The following is an 11,924-nucleotide window of genomic DNA, read 5'->3' as shown; positions in this document are numbered from 1 at the left end:
CACTCTACCTCCAGCTCATTTTTTTTTTTGGTAAGCTTAGGAGAAATAAAGTTTGGGTCCAGATGTATCTTAGTGGTAGAGTACAAAATAAGTTGCTTTTGAGAATCCCTGGTTTTGATCCCTAATATGGAAGTAGAGTGGAGGGGCAGCAGAAGAGAGATAGTAGTAGCAGAATAATTGCATCTCCAAAATGCACTCCCTCCCCGTCCTGCCTGAGGGTTGGGTTTATAAAAGACACTTCTCCCTCTGACCTGGGTAAGTTCAGTCTCTGTAACTTCTTGATTGACACAACTGAATGTACAGTTGCTGATGTTTTAACCACCACGTAGACTTTTATGGCCTACTTATGGGCCTATTTTTTTTTTTTTTTGGTCGGTCCTGGGGCTTGAATTCTGGGCCTGGGTGCTGTCCCTGAACTCTTCAGATCAAGGTGAGTGCTCTACCACTTGAGCCACAGTGCCACTTCCAGTTTTCTGGTGGATATTTGGAGATAAGAGTCTTACCGTGTTTCCTGCCTGGGCTGGCTTTGAACCTCGATCCTCAGATCTCAGCCTCCTGAGTAGCTAGGATTGCAGGTGTGAGCCACCAGCACCCTGCATGTTTTTTAAGTCTGACTTTAGTAACATCAGATTTATTATGAATAAGTTAGATGAAAAGTAATCCATTTTGGAAATACACAAAATTCATGAGGCTCTGGCTTGTTTGGCAAATTTCACTGGAAAGAATGCAAACTGAATTATCTATTACATGATGTTTATTCTTAAACAATTTTTTTATTGGTACTAACAGCTCAGGACCTTGGTTTTGCTTGGTAAAGGCTGTCTATTACTTGAGATATTTCCAGCACTTCTTTTCTTTAGTCTTTTTTTTTTTTTTTTTTTGGATGGGATATTGGTGTCTTTTCCTGGGTCAATTTAGGACTGTGACCTAAAATAAATAAGAGACGCCACGCCTGGCTTGATTTATTGAGACTCTCCTCTACCCCTTCCTTGCCCTCTGCCCTCAAACCTCCTAATCTCTGCCTTCCTTACCCCCCCCCCCCCCCCCCCCCCCCCCCCCCCCCCCGTTGGTCCTAAGGCTTGAACTCAGGGCATGGGTGCTTCCCCTGAGCAGTTTTGCTCAAGGCTAGCACTCCACCACTTTGAGCCACTGTGCGCCACTCCAGTTTTCTGGAGGTTAATTGGTGATTAGAACCCCCCCCCCACTCTAAAAACAAAACAAAACAAAAAAGGTGTGCCAAGTGTGCTTTAAGATTTTTTTTTGAGGCAGTCCCATCCTGTAGCTGTGAGCCTTGAACTTTCCATCTTCACGCCTCAGTCACTGGGATACTTGTACTACTATATTTGGCCAAATATGCTAATTTTAGAGTTGTTGGAGTACAAGGGGGTCATAAAACCAAGGATATGAGAGAAACAGATGAGAAGTTAGTGGAAATTTTTCTTTTTCTTTCCTCTCATTGACTTTCTAATTGGGGTAAGTGGGATTCTTCATTGAGTTTATCAAGAAATTGGATCTTTGTTTCTATTACCTATCTTCATGTGTGTCTAACTTTCAAAATGTGATTAAAAAGAGGGTTCAGATGAAATAAATCATATATTTATAGGCCTCATTGAAAGGTTGTGGCTTGAGCATAAGAGTCTGTGCCCATGATTTTACAGTAGGTTAGGTGTCCTTTCTGATTTGACAAGGATAAACATGTTTCCGCATACAAGTCTTGGCACTCTTAGCACCTAAGTTGAAGCCTGTGTCATACAAACAGAATAAGCCCAGGAAAATCACTACGCTATTACATAGACTCACAGAATGACATACATACCTTTGAGTTTAGGCTTATGAATTCTAGAAACAAAAGTGTTCTGCTCTCTGAACTCTGGGATCTTAGGTTCCACCTTGTGATTCACATTTGCACTTGGTGGGAAAGAAAGTATTTGCAATCCTAGTGGTTCGTTCCAATTTGAGTTTCTGTCTCTCTGGATCTCAGGCTCCCTTCTGGCATTTTCTCCCACGTAATTCCTATTCCAGCCAAAGTTGGAGGATCATGGCCTTCCAGTTTTTGCTCCTACTGTCAGCTCTAGCATGAACTGCTCTATGCCCATTTGTTAAACACTCCATACTTCCTCTCTGCCCAAGTTGGCTTAGATCACTACCCAGCAATCTTCTTTTTTTTTTTTTTCTTATACAAATAAACTTCTGTCATCCTGGAAAGCAGAATGGACACTATTTCTTTTGGTGTCAGTTTATTTGATGGGATGAGAGATCTTGTTTTGTATCTGTAGCACTGCCTACAGGATAATGATTGTTAAATAAAATTAATGAATTCAGACACTTTGTATTTTTCTTGTATACAAAATGTTTCTAGTCTTGAATTATAATTACTTGTTTGTGTTTCCTATAAATGATAAACTCATGGAAAGTGGTGGGACATTATTCATCTTCCTCCAACACTTAGCTCCTTTATATGTAAAATGCATTCTTATAGATGTTCATTAAGTGTTGAATTAAGTTTTCCTGGTGATTGTTTCCATAATTATTTCTTTCTAGAAGGTTTCATCTTTGTTATTAATTCTCATAATAATCTTTTATGAGACATATACCTTACTGATATTATAAAAACTTGTGGTTGTTCCCTGCCAAAGGCTGTATTTGGTGACCTTTTACTCCTCCACAATGCTCACTGTGTGAGAATCCAATTGATAATAATTTAAATTTATGTTTGTATTTTTTTCCCTGTGCTGTAAAGTCTCTTACACTCTCTGTCTCTGTGTGTGCGTGCACATGCTGGTCCTGGGGGTTGAACTCAGGCCCTGGGTGCTGTCACAGAGCACTTTTATTCAAGACTAGCACTCTACCACTGAGTCATAGCTCCATTGCTGGCTCTTTTGGTAAGTTAATTGGAGATGCCTCAATGGGCTGGCTTTGAACCTCAACCCTTAGATCTCAGCCTTCTGAGTAGCTAGGATTACAGGTGTGAGTCATCAGTAGCTTTTGATAACCTTAAGACAAAGGTGGAGATGGATGGAGGGAAAAGACTGGTGAAGGAAAGTCATAGACATTATAGTAATCATACATAGATACTTAAAGATTGATTTACTACATCCCAGAGTGGTTGCTAGCAAAGATTAAGAAACCAAGTTCATTTTATAGCTATTGATGTGAATTTACAATTGATAAGCACTTCAAAAAGGTTACCTAGGTTTCCTTCTGAGTTGTATTGTTAACTCAATTAGTTGACAATAGCGCTAAACTTGTTGATCAGGAGTGAGCTTGTTAAGTTTCTGCTTGATCACCATTACTTAACAGGAAGTTTGTCTTTGTAGGCAAATGAGAGACCAGGAAGACCTCACATTCCAATAGGCTGTCTGTAACCTTGATCTTAATGCTTTAACCAAAATCAGCTCATAGAGTTCCCTGCATCAGCAGGAAGTGTTTTTTTTTTTTTTTTTTAGGAAATTCCCTCTCATACTTAGTCAGCTGTGGAAGTGGAAACACTGGGACATTATCATGAAAAATGGGAGGAGGAGAAAGAGAAGGGTGCTTGTGCTCTGATAAGGGCATCCATGTAAGTAGTGAATATAGGAAAGCATTCTCTAGAAGAAAAGCCTCCAGACCCCACTGAAAAACAAAGATGAGGTGTGAGTGGGCTCTGTTACTGAGAACAAGAGACTCTTCTCAATGCTTTTTCACGTTTATTTTTGTGCCGGTCCTGGCGCTTGAACTGTGATCCTCAGATCAGCCTCATGTAATTTGGATTACAGATGAGAATTATTGGCACCTGGCTTTCTTTTATTTTTAACTAGCTTTGAGAACTAGCAATAAAATGTAAGTTTCTTGGTGATAACCACTTGAGAGTGGCCCAGAAAGAAGGGCAGAAACAGGAAGAACTTGATCCTGACCTTTGAGTTGGCTTTGGTTAATCTGTGTGTCACTAGCATAAGGTTGGCCACTATTTAGACATTGAAGAAATAGTTCCATTAAGGGAAGTGGGAAAAATAAACTTACTAATACAGGGAAAAGGCCAGAGAATTCACAAGTTTCAGAACTCAGTTGATTACTGGAAATTGTAGTTCTATCTTGCTATCATTTATTCTACTCCGCATTTTAGATATAACAAGTAATGCTTCAAAACTATTGCTTTAGCAGTTATTAGCCACAATTAACTGGACACCTTTGTCAGAATTGGATTTCCAGTTTTTTCTTCTCTCAAGTCAGTGGGGGAGAGAGACTTGATTGTTTATATTTTATGTATTCTCTTTTAAGTTGTGAGTAGAAAGATATTTCTTTCCATCTGAACATAATGGTAAATTTAGTCATAAGCTGGCATCAGACATTTCAGTGGCTGTTCCTGAAATGTGAAAAAAATAGAACATCATTTGTGATTGTCTGTGGACCTTAAACATACCTTGGAATTTAAAAATTACTGTGTTCAAGTAGATTTGAGACTGCTAAGCACAAAGACTACTTAAGTACCATTTTGTGTGTGTGTGTGTGTGTGTTTTTAATGGTCAGTATTTTGGCTCCATGGTAATGAAAGGCTTTTTAAAGTCAGAAGATCCAAAAGATTGCCATTTCATGATGATTGTACCTATTGAGTCACTTAGGCTGAAAAATGTTCTCCATTCTCATATCCATTAATTTAGGACCTTTGAGAATAGAAAGCAGTTTTTTTCTTCTCCGAGGAATCAGTGACCTTTCGTATCCTTGGTCTTAGGAGGCAGCAATGTTCTGTGAGATGTGTAAGGGCCTACCATGTAGTAAAACTATATCGTAGGGAAAGTCAACTCTCCTATTCTTTTGAGAATTAAATCTGAGTAACTGATGTAAAGGGTCTGGGCCATTAGCAACCTCCCCCTCCACCCCCCCAGTCTTGGGGCTTAAACTCCGGGCCTGGGCAGTGTCCCTGAGCTGCTTTTTGCTCAGGCTAGCACTCTACCACTTGAGCTACAGTGCCCTTCTGGCTTTTTCTGTGTAAGTGGTACTGAGGAATCGAACCCAGGGCTTCCTGCATGTCAGGCAAGCACTCTATCACTGAGCCACCTTCCCGGCCTAGCAACCTTTCATTAAAGAAGTAGGTTTTATTCAACCGCTGCCCAGGTACTTTGGCAGTAGTGTGGCAGTTGAGGGAATAGCAGATGAGTGAGCAAGTAAACTCAATTTTCTAAATTTGTATGCCTTTTCCCTCTCCCTAAGAGTTTGTTTAGAATTTGTAGTCCCAATGAGAAAGTTGGTATGGTAGAAAACCAATGTTGATAGAATATGGACTGGGCTTAGGGTGTGAAGGTGTCATCTATCAAATTGTTTATTAGTGTTTGTTATTTTCCTCAGTTTACCTGTGACTGGCCATTGGGGGTGTAGGCCTGTATTGAATCAAACGCTCATTCTTGTCATTACTTAAAACATGTTGTACACTCCAGCTGGGCACCAAGGACTTGGGTAATTTATGTAAATTTGACTCCTCCTATGTAGCAACACAAAAGATTTATTAGGTTCCCTAAAAGAGTTTCTTTATTAGGAGATCCTGGAGCCTCCTGTGTCATTGATTTTTTTTTTTTTTGCTGGCAAACTTTTTTTTAAACAGTGGAATAGTTGTCTTAGGAACTGAAAAGAAAGTTCATTGTAGTTGTATGTTGAGGCACAGTTTATGTGGACGGTAGACGAGATTTTAGTTGCTCTCATTTGGAAGTTGCATGCTCTTTATGGTGAGTGCATATTAATATTAGGCATGTTTCATTGCTTCCCATATAGAAGTCAAGTCTTTCTCAACATAGAGATGAGAAGTGTGGGTTGTAACTTCTTTCTGAGCCTCAGCTCCACCATTCCACTGACCCTCCCTTCCATTTCTCCATGGCCTCCCTACCATTGGTGCCGTGGTGGGTGTATGGATTGCTCTCTGTCTTTCAACAGTTACCGAAGTGCATGTTTGGGATTTTGTTGAAGAAAGCTGGATACAGTAAGCGGAAAGAATCTTGGAAGATGATTGACTGCTGTCTTTTCTCAGACTAGTCTGAAAGGGAATACCCCCATTCATTCTGGATTGGTGGATCTGAAGTACAAAATATTTTCCAGGTAAGCGATTGCCCTGTATTGTTTTGTTTGTGGAACTCACCTCACTGAAAGGCATTTAATTTTTTCATTTTTCATTTTTTTTTCTAGTAATAGGGAAAGGAAGTAATACTAGATATTTGTGCCAAATGTTAGTTTTGGATGTGGATCAGTATAGTATATGTAGCAGAATTGTTAGCAAAAACTTAGTTTCAGTATAAGAAGTACAACTGTAGGCCTCAGTAGTTTTTAGTTACTCTTCACAGAGCATATGATATGATAAACAGAAAAATTGTTTTGGTGGGGAGTCGCTTATAAGACATGGGAAACAAATGGCCATGTTGAGATGTGATGCACAGTATGCTTGATCACAATAGTTTTTAGTCATCATGTAAAGTAATGGTCTCTTATCCTTAGGATGTTTGCGTCTCTTCCAGGAAGGTTTACTAACTGAGAGAGCTGCTAGGTGCCAGGCCCTGTTGTTAGGCATTTTACATCTTTCTTACATACATTTTATAGTGAAATGAAACTTAAGTAAGAATTAGGTGCAAATTTTTCAGGGTTATACGTCTAGTAAATGGCAACACCAAGTATTAAGCTTGATCTTTGTGTCTCCAAAACTTTGGTTCTTTGTTCTTACTATACTTGGCTGAAGTTTGTATTTCAACTTCTGGATTTTCAGCCTGATTTTCTTCCTCTTTTTCTTTTTCTTTTGTTGGTTGTGGGGCTTGAACTTGGCCTGGGCGCTGTCCCTCAGCTCTTCAGCTCAAGGCTAGCGCTCTACCACTTGAGCCACAGCGCCACTTTCGGTTTTCTGGTGGCTCATTGGAGATAAGAGTCTCAAGAAGTTTCTTGCCTAGGCTGGCTTTGAACCATGATCCTCAGATCTCAGCCTCCTGAGTAGCTAGGATGACAGGTGTGAGCCACCGGCGCCTGGCTTCAGCCTTGTTTTCTATGGCAGGTTTTACCTTGAGGAACAGATGCTGGCTTCTTGTTTGACATGGTGTTATAATCATTTTGTGCTCTGCTTAATGAAAAATCAGACCTTCAGTCAGTTCATCAAATGAACGTAAAGGTAATTCAGGAGGTATGGAGGTTGTGCATTGATTATGTCAGGACTTGCTGTCTACAGCCTCTCATCTACTCAGTTTCTTGGTGTTTAAGTAGCTTATTAGGGCTAGGGGCACAACTCAAGTGGTAGAGTACAAGGCCCTGAGTTCAAACCCCTGTATCGACCTCCCCCAAAGGCTCATTAGTTCAATATATCCTTCTCCCCCTCCTCATTATCCTTTTTCCTCCTCTTCTCTCCTTTTCCTCCTCTTTCTCTTCTTCCTGTTCTTTCTTTTCCTTTCCCCTCTCCCTTCCTCTTCTCTTGTTTCCTCTTCCTCCCCCCCCCCGCCCCCCCATTCTGTAGCCCAGGTTGGCCTTGATATCATGATCCTCCTTGCCTCAGCCTCCAGAGCGCTGGAATTGAAGTTGTTCCCCACTACATTGGCACTTGTATAACTGAGTAATTGAATGCTACTACTTGTACAACTTTAGAAATTGCCACCATCCTTGGTCTTGTCCTTTCAAATCCTCAAAAATCTGCTCTGATCAGCATGCTCAAAGCAGCTTCTCATTCCAGGGTTGGAGTAATAATTACCCATCCTTATTAAGACGGATGCTAAAACCAAGTTCTAATGTATGAATTTACAATGATTTATGTATGTCAGCATGATTAGTATATTTTTGACAGTAAGGTTTGCTTCCTAGATCTTAGTTTAGGTGCTCGTTGAATTTAAAGGGAGCTATAGATTCAAGCCAGATAAATACAACATTAGCTCTCTATCGGTAGATGTTACTTACCAAATCACATCGTGGACTCCATCAGAGATGTGAGGTAGGTGCTGGGACTATGTAAGAGATGGGACTAAAGAAACCTCATTTAATTTGCGGTAGGCATTGATGATTTTACTGGACGGCAGAGCCTCTTCATGTTACCTGTGCTTCTACTTCTCGGGTTTTTCATGATTTCTTCATCACTGCTAGGAGCTATTCAGTAAATAACCATTTTTTACAGTTAAGAAGGCAGTTGAATTTTACTTGCTTCCCTGTGGTTTCTTTCTACTGAATCACATGTATTTTGGTGTGTTTAATTTTTATCATAAGCATGTTGTGGAATAGGCATATATTCAGAAGACTCTTACCTAGTAATGCTTTGTCTTCATATTACATCTTGTTATTAAGTGGAGCTTGTGTTTAGCTTACTGTATTATTACTTGAGTCTTCTTGTTCTCTTATTCTTGAAGTAGGAAGAGTAAGATAACGAATTTTGTGTTTTAGGAAACTAGCTTTGCCAAGATGGATTGAGGAGACTGAGGTCAGGGACATCGTCTGGCTGAGTGAACCCGAGCACTCCCTGAGGGCTGGCAGGGGTGGCGTACCTGAAAATGATGTAGGTAGTAGGAGCTCAGGGAGTAGTTTTAGTAGTAAGAAAGATGAGGGGTGATGGTTTGGATTTTCAGTGTCTGGCCCTAGGCCCCTAGGGTGGGGAATGCTAGAAGGCCCGGACATGGAGGAGGAGAAAGAGTTGCCTGTGCGTGAAGGATTTCTAGTAGGATATTCCTTGTAGTACATAGTGTCGTCTGGAGTACCATAGACAGGTCACAGATCATCCAGACTTAGATGGGAGAGTCTACATACTAGAGTATGAGAATATGCCAGCCTAAAGAATGAGTAGTATTAATGACATTTCAAAGACATTTCTAACATCACAACATGAAGCCTAAATACAAGTCAGCTATTTTATTTACTGGTCAGTTGAAGAAACAAAGATTAGCTGTGTTGAGATCCTGCATCAGACTCTAGCATGGCATATCCTAAGGCAATTTACAGTACGCTATTTATTTTCTTTTTTCCAGTACCAGGGCTTGAACTCAGAGCCTTGTAAGTTTCACCTTGCTTGACTGTACTCTACCCTGTGAGCCATGCTCCAGCAAGGCCTTTGCTAGTTATTTTGGAGGTGGAATCTGACGCCTTTCTTGTCTGGGTTGTTTCTGACCTTTGCTCTCCAGATCTCAGCTTCCTGAGTAGTTAGGGTTGCCAGCTTGAGCCACTGCTGCCCATTCAATACCTGTATTTAAAAAAAAATGTTTGACCTATATTCAACAGTTTGGTCATATTTTCGTTATTTCTGTGCCCTTCTTGACTTTTTCTGTCTGTTTCCTTCTTTGTCCATTTCTGTTTTCCTCTTTTTCTCCCATCTCCCATTCCTTCCTTCCATTTTTTTGTTGTTGCTGCTAAAAGTTTTGAGTTACAAGCATCATGATGCTTTAACCCTTAAGTTTTTCAGTAATTATTTCCCCCAGGTAGGGATAGTATCTGTCTGGTGCTGTCCTCTCCACTTGGTACCATATCTCTATTTTCTTCTTTTACCCCTTCTATTTAACACAATTATATATAATAACATATTTTATACATGTTTGTATGTATATATATAGGCAACTTGAGTTCTTTATACTCTAAAGTGAACTCAGGGCTGGGAAGGTGGCTCAGTGGTAGAGCGCTTGCCTTGCATGCCTAAGGCCCTGGGTTCGATTCCTCAGCACCACATAAGCAAAAAGAAAAAAGCCGGAAGTGGTGCTGTGGCTCAAGTGGTAGAGCGCTAGCCTTGAGCTGAAGAGCTGAGGGACAGCGCCCAGGCCCAGAGTTCAGGCCCCACAACCGGACCCCAAAAAAAAAAAAAAAAGTGAACTCATTCTTTCTCCTCCTCTGTCTCCTTTCCTATCTCTCAGTGCTTTTTTCACATTTCAGAAAAAGTAATTCTGTAGTATGATATCAAATGTTCAGAAAGGGCTGACTGGGTATCAGCGTTGCCTGAAATGCAGCAGGCCCTGAGTTCCATTCCTAGCTTCACTAGGAAAGAAAAGTCCATAATTTTCATTTTTCCTACTTGTTTTGGGAATCAACTCTATCCTTTAAAACAAACTACAAAGGACACTGTATTTAGTTATTTCTTTTTACTCTTACTAATTTAGAGTAGTCTCTCTCTGCCTTTTCTTCCCTTCTTGGCACAATCTTTATTAGTCGCCTTTTAGGAAATACCCCCCCCTCTGCAGTTTTTGAGTATTTTCTTTCTGTGCCGTTTAGTTTGTTTTTGTAGCTTCTGTACTCTCCTGACATTGGGAGTTTTCTTCCAGATATCCAAGCCAAACATTTTGGGAAGAGGCTAAATCATAGGTGAAGTGTACTTCACATGAGCCCACATCTGTAGGCAATGACATTTGCAGCTAAATTTAATCTCTTTGGTTAGGATAGCAACAACTAGGTATCTCTCTATAACGAATGTGCGTTATTTTGTTTTTGTTTTCTCCTCTGCTATTAGAGAGGAATCTACAGGACACTAATTTTGGTAACTTGTAAATACCCTACTTATATATTTACAGCTTTTCCTTCAGTGATGTCAGTGTTCCAATCCTGAGATGTTATTACAATAGAGTTACAGAACTGTGGTTCTCTAATTGCCACCCCCTTTCCATGTATTAGCTAGCATTCAGGGAGACCACTCTGTCTCCACGCCTTGCTTCTCTGTGTTGCCATACTCTTAAGGACTTCTTCAGTGTATTAGCAGTCAGTTATAGTCATTACTGGTGATACTTTGTCCCAGATTTGGCTAAGGAGCATTCTTTTCAGCTAGTCCCTGCTTCTTTTTGACATGCCCATGTAAGAGTTTGTGTTTCCTGGCCTTTTTTTCTTTTTTGGCACAAGATGTGCTAGGCTCTCTTTTTGTTTGTTTGTTTTTTTGTTGTTGTGGGGCTTGAACTCAGGGCCTTAAGGCTGTCCCTGAGCCACCTCTGTGCTCAAGGCTAGCAACTCTACTGCTTAAGCCACAGCGCCATCTCTAGTTTTTGAGTGGTTAATTGGAGATAAGAATTTCATGAGGACTTTTCTGCCTGGGCTGGCTTTGAACTTTGATTCTCAGATCTCAGCCTCCTGAGTAGGATTACAGATGTGAGCTACTGGTGCCCAGCTAGGCTCATCTTTTTTTTTTCAGTCGTGGGGCTTGAACTCTGTGCCTGGGTGCTGTCCCTGGGCTCTTCAGCTCTAGGTGAGCGCTCTACTTCTGAGCCACAGCACCACTTCCGGTTTTCTAGGTGGTTTATTGGAGGTAAGAGTCTCAGAGAGTTTCCTGCCCCCGGCTGGCTTTGAACTGTGATCCTCAGATCTCAGCCTCCTGAGTAGCTAGGATGACAGGCGTGAGCCACCGGCACCTGGCTCATCTTTTTTTTCTTTTTTGTTAAGAAGCATTTTTATTAAAGTGTAACATATATGTACTACACCCCCCCCCCCCCCCCCCCACACACACAGAGTGGAAGACATCCCAAGCTTACAGCCTACCGAATTTTTCCACAGTGAACACTGGTGATGACTCTCAGACCAAAAAGAGAGGCACTGAAGTTGTCTTCCTCTTTCTTCCACGTAGATCTCCCACATACAACCTATATACTAGTCAAGCATTGAGCCACAAGCCTAGCCTTTGTTTCTTCTTTTTATTTATTTATTTTTTTGCTTTAGTTATTTTTCAGATAGGGTCGGCGTTGGACTTCCATCCTCCTGCCTCCTGGGATTACAGGCATACACTACCACATCTGAAGGGCCATTTAATGAGGAGTGGTATTTAGAAACCCTGCATTATTGAAGCTTGATGTGGACTTTTGATGGTCTGGGCTAAGAAATATGTTTAAAAAGAACCATGAGTTCATGTTGTTTATTTATGTATTTTTAAATAAATTTATTTTAAAATAAGAATCAGATGCATATGTTGTTTCTAATAGTTTGTAGTCTTTCACATAATACATAGCAAAATACGAAAACTGGTAAGGTTCATGAGACGTGCTATGGGG

General features: G+C 40.6%; 1 protein-coding gene across 4 annotated transcripts in view; it reads left to right on the top strand.

The window, feature by feature from the left end:
• Nucleotides 1-11,924, top strand: part of Fbxw11 (F-box and WD repeat domain containing 11) — a 98,829-nt gene that overhangs the window by 2,040 nt on the left and 84,865 nt on the right. Inside the window, exon 2 of one of the 4 annotated variants that reach the window (XM_042672334.1) lies at nt 5,902-6,063. The exons of the other annotated variants lie outside the window; for them this stretch is intronic. The gene's annotated coding sequence lies outside the window, so the exon portion shown is untranslated. The remainder of the gene's footprint in view (nt 1-5,901; nt 6,064-11,924) is intronic. 4 annotated transcript variants of the gene reach the window in all.

Source organism: Dipodomys spectabilis, unplaced genomic scaffold, assembly GCF_019054845.1.
Source record: "Dipodomys spectabilis isolate Male_0828 unplaced genomic scaffold, ASM1905484v1 ptg000699l, whole genome shotgun sequence".
NCBI classification, from domain to species: Eukaryota; Metazoa; Chordata; class Mammalia; order Rodentia; family Heteromyidae; genus Dipodomys; species Dipodomys spectabilis.
This window is presented reverse-complemented; position numbering and strand designations above follow the sequence as displayed.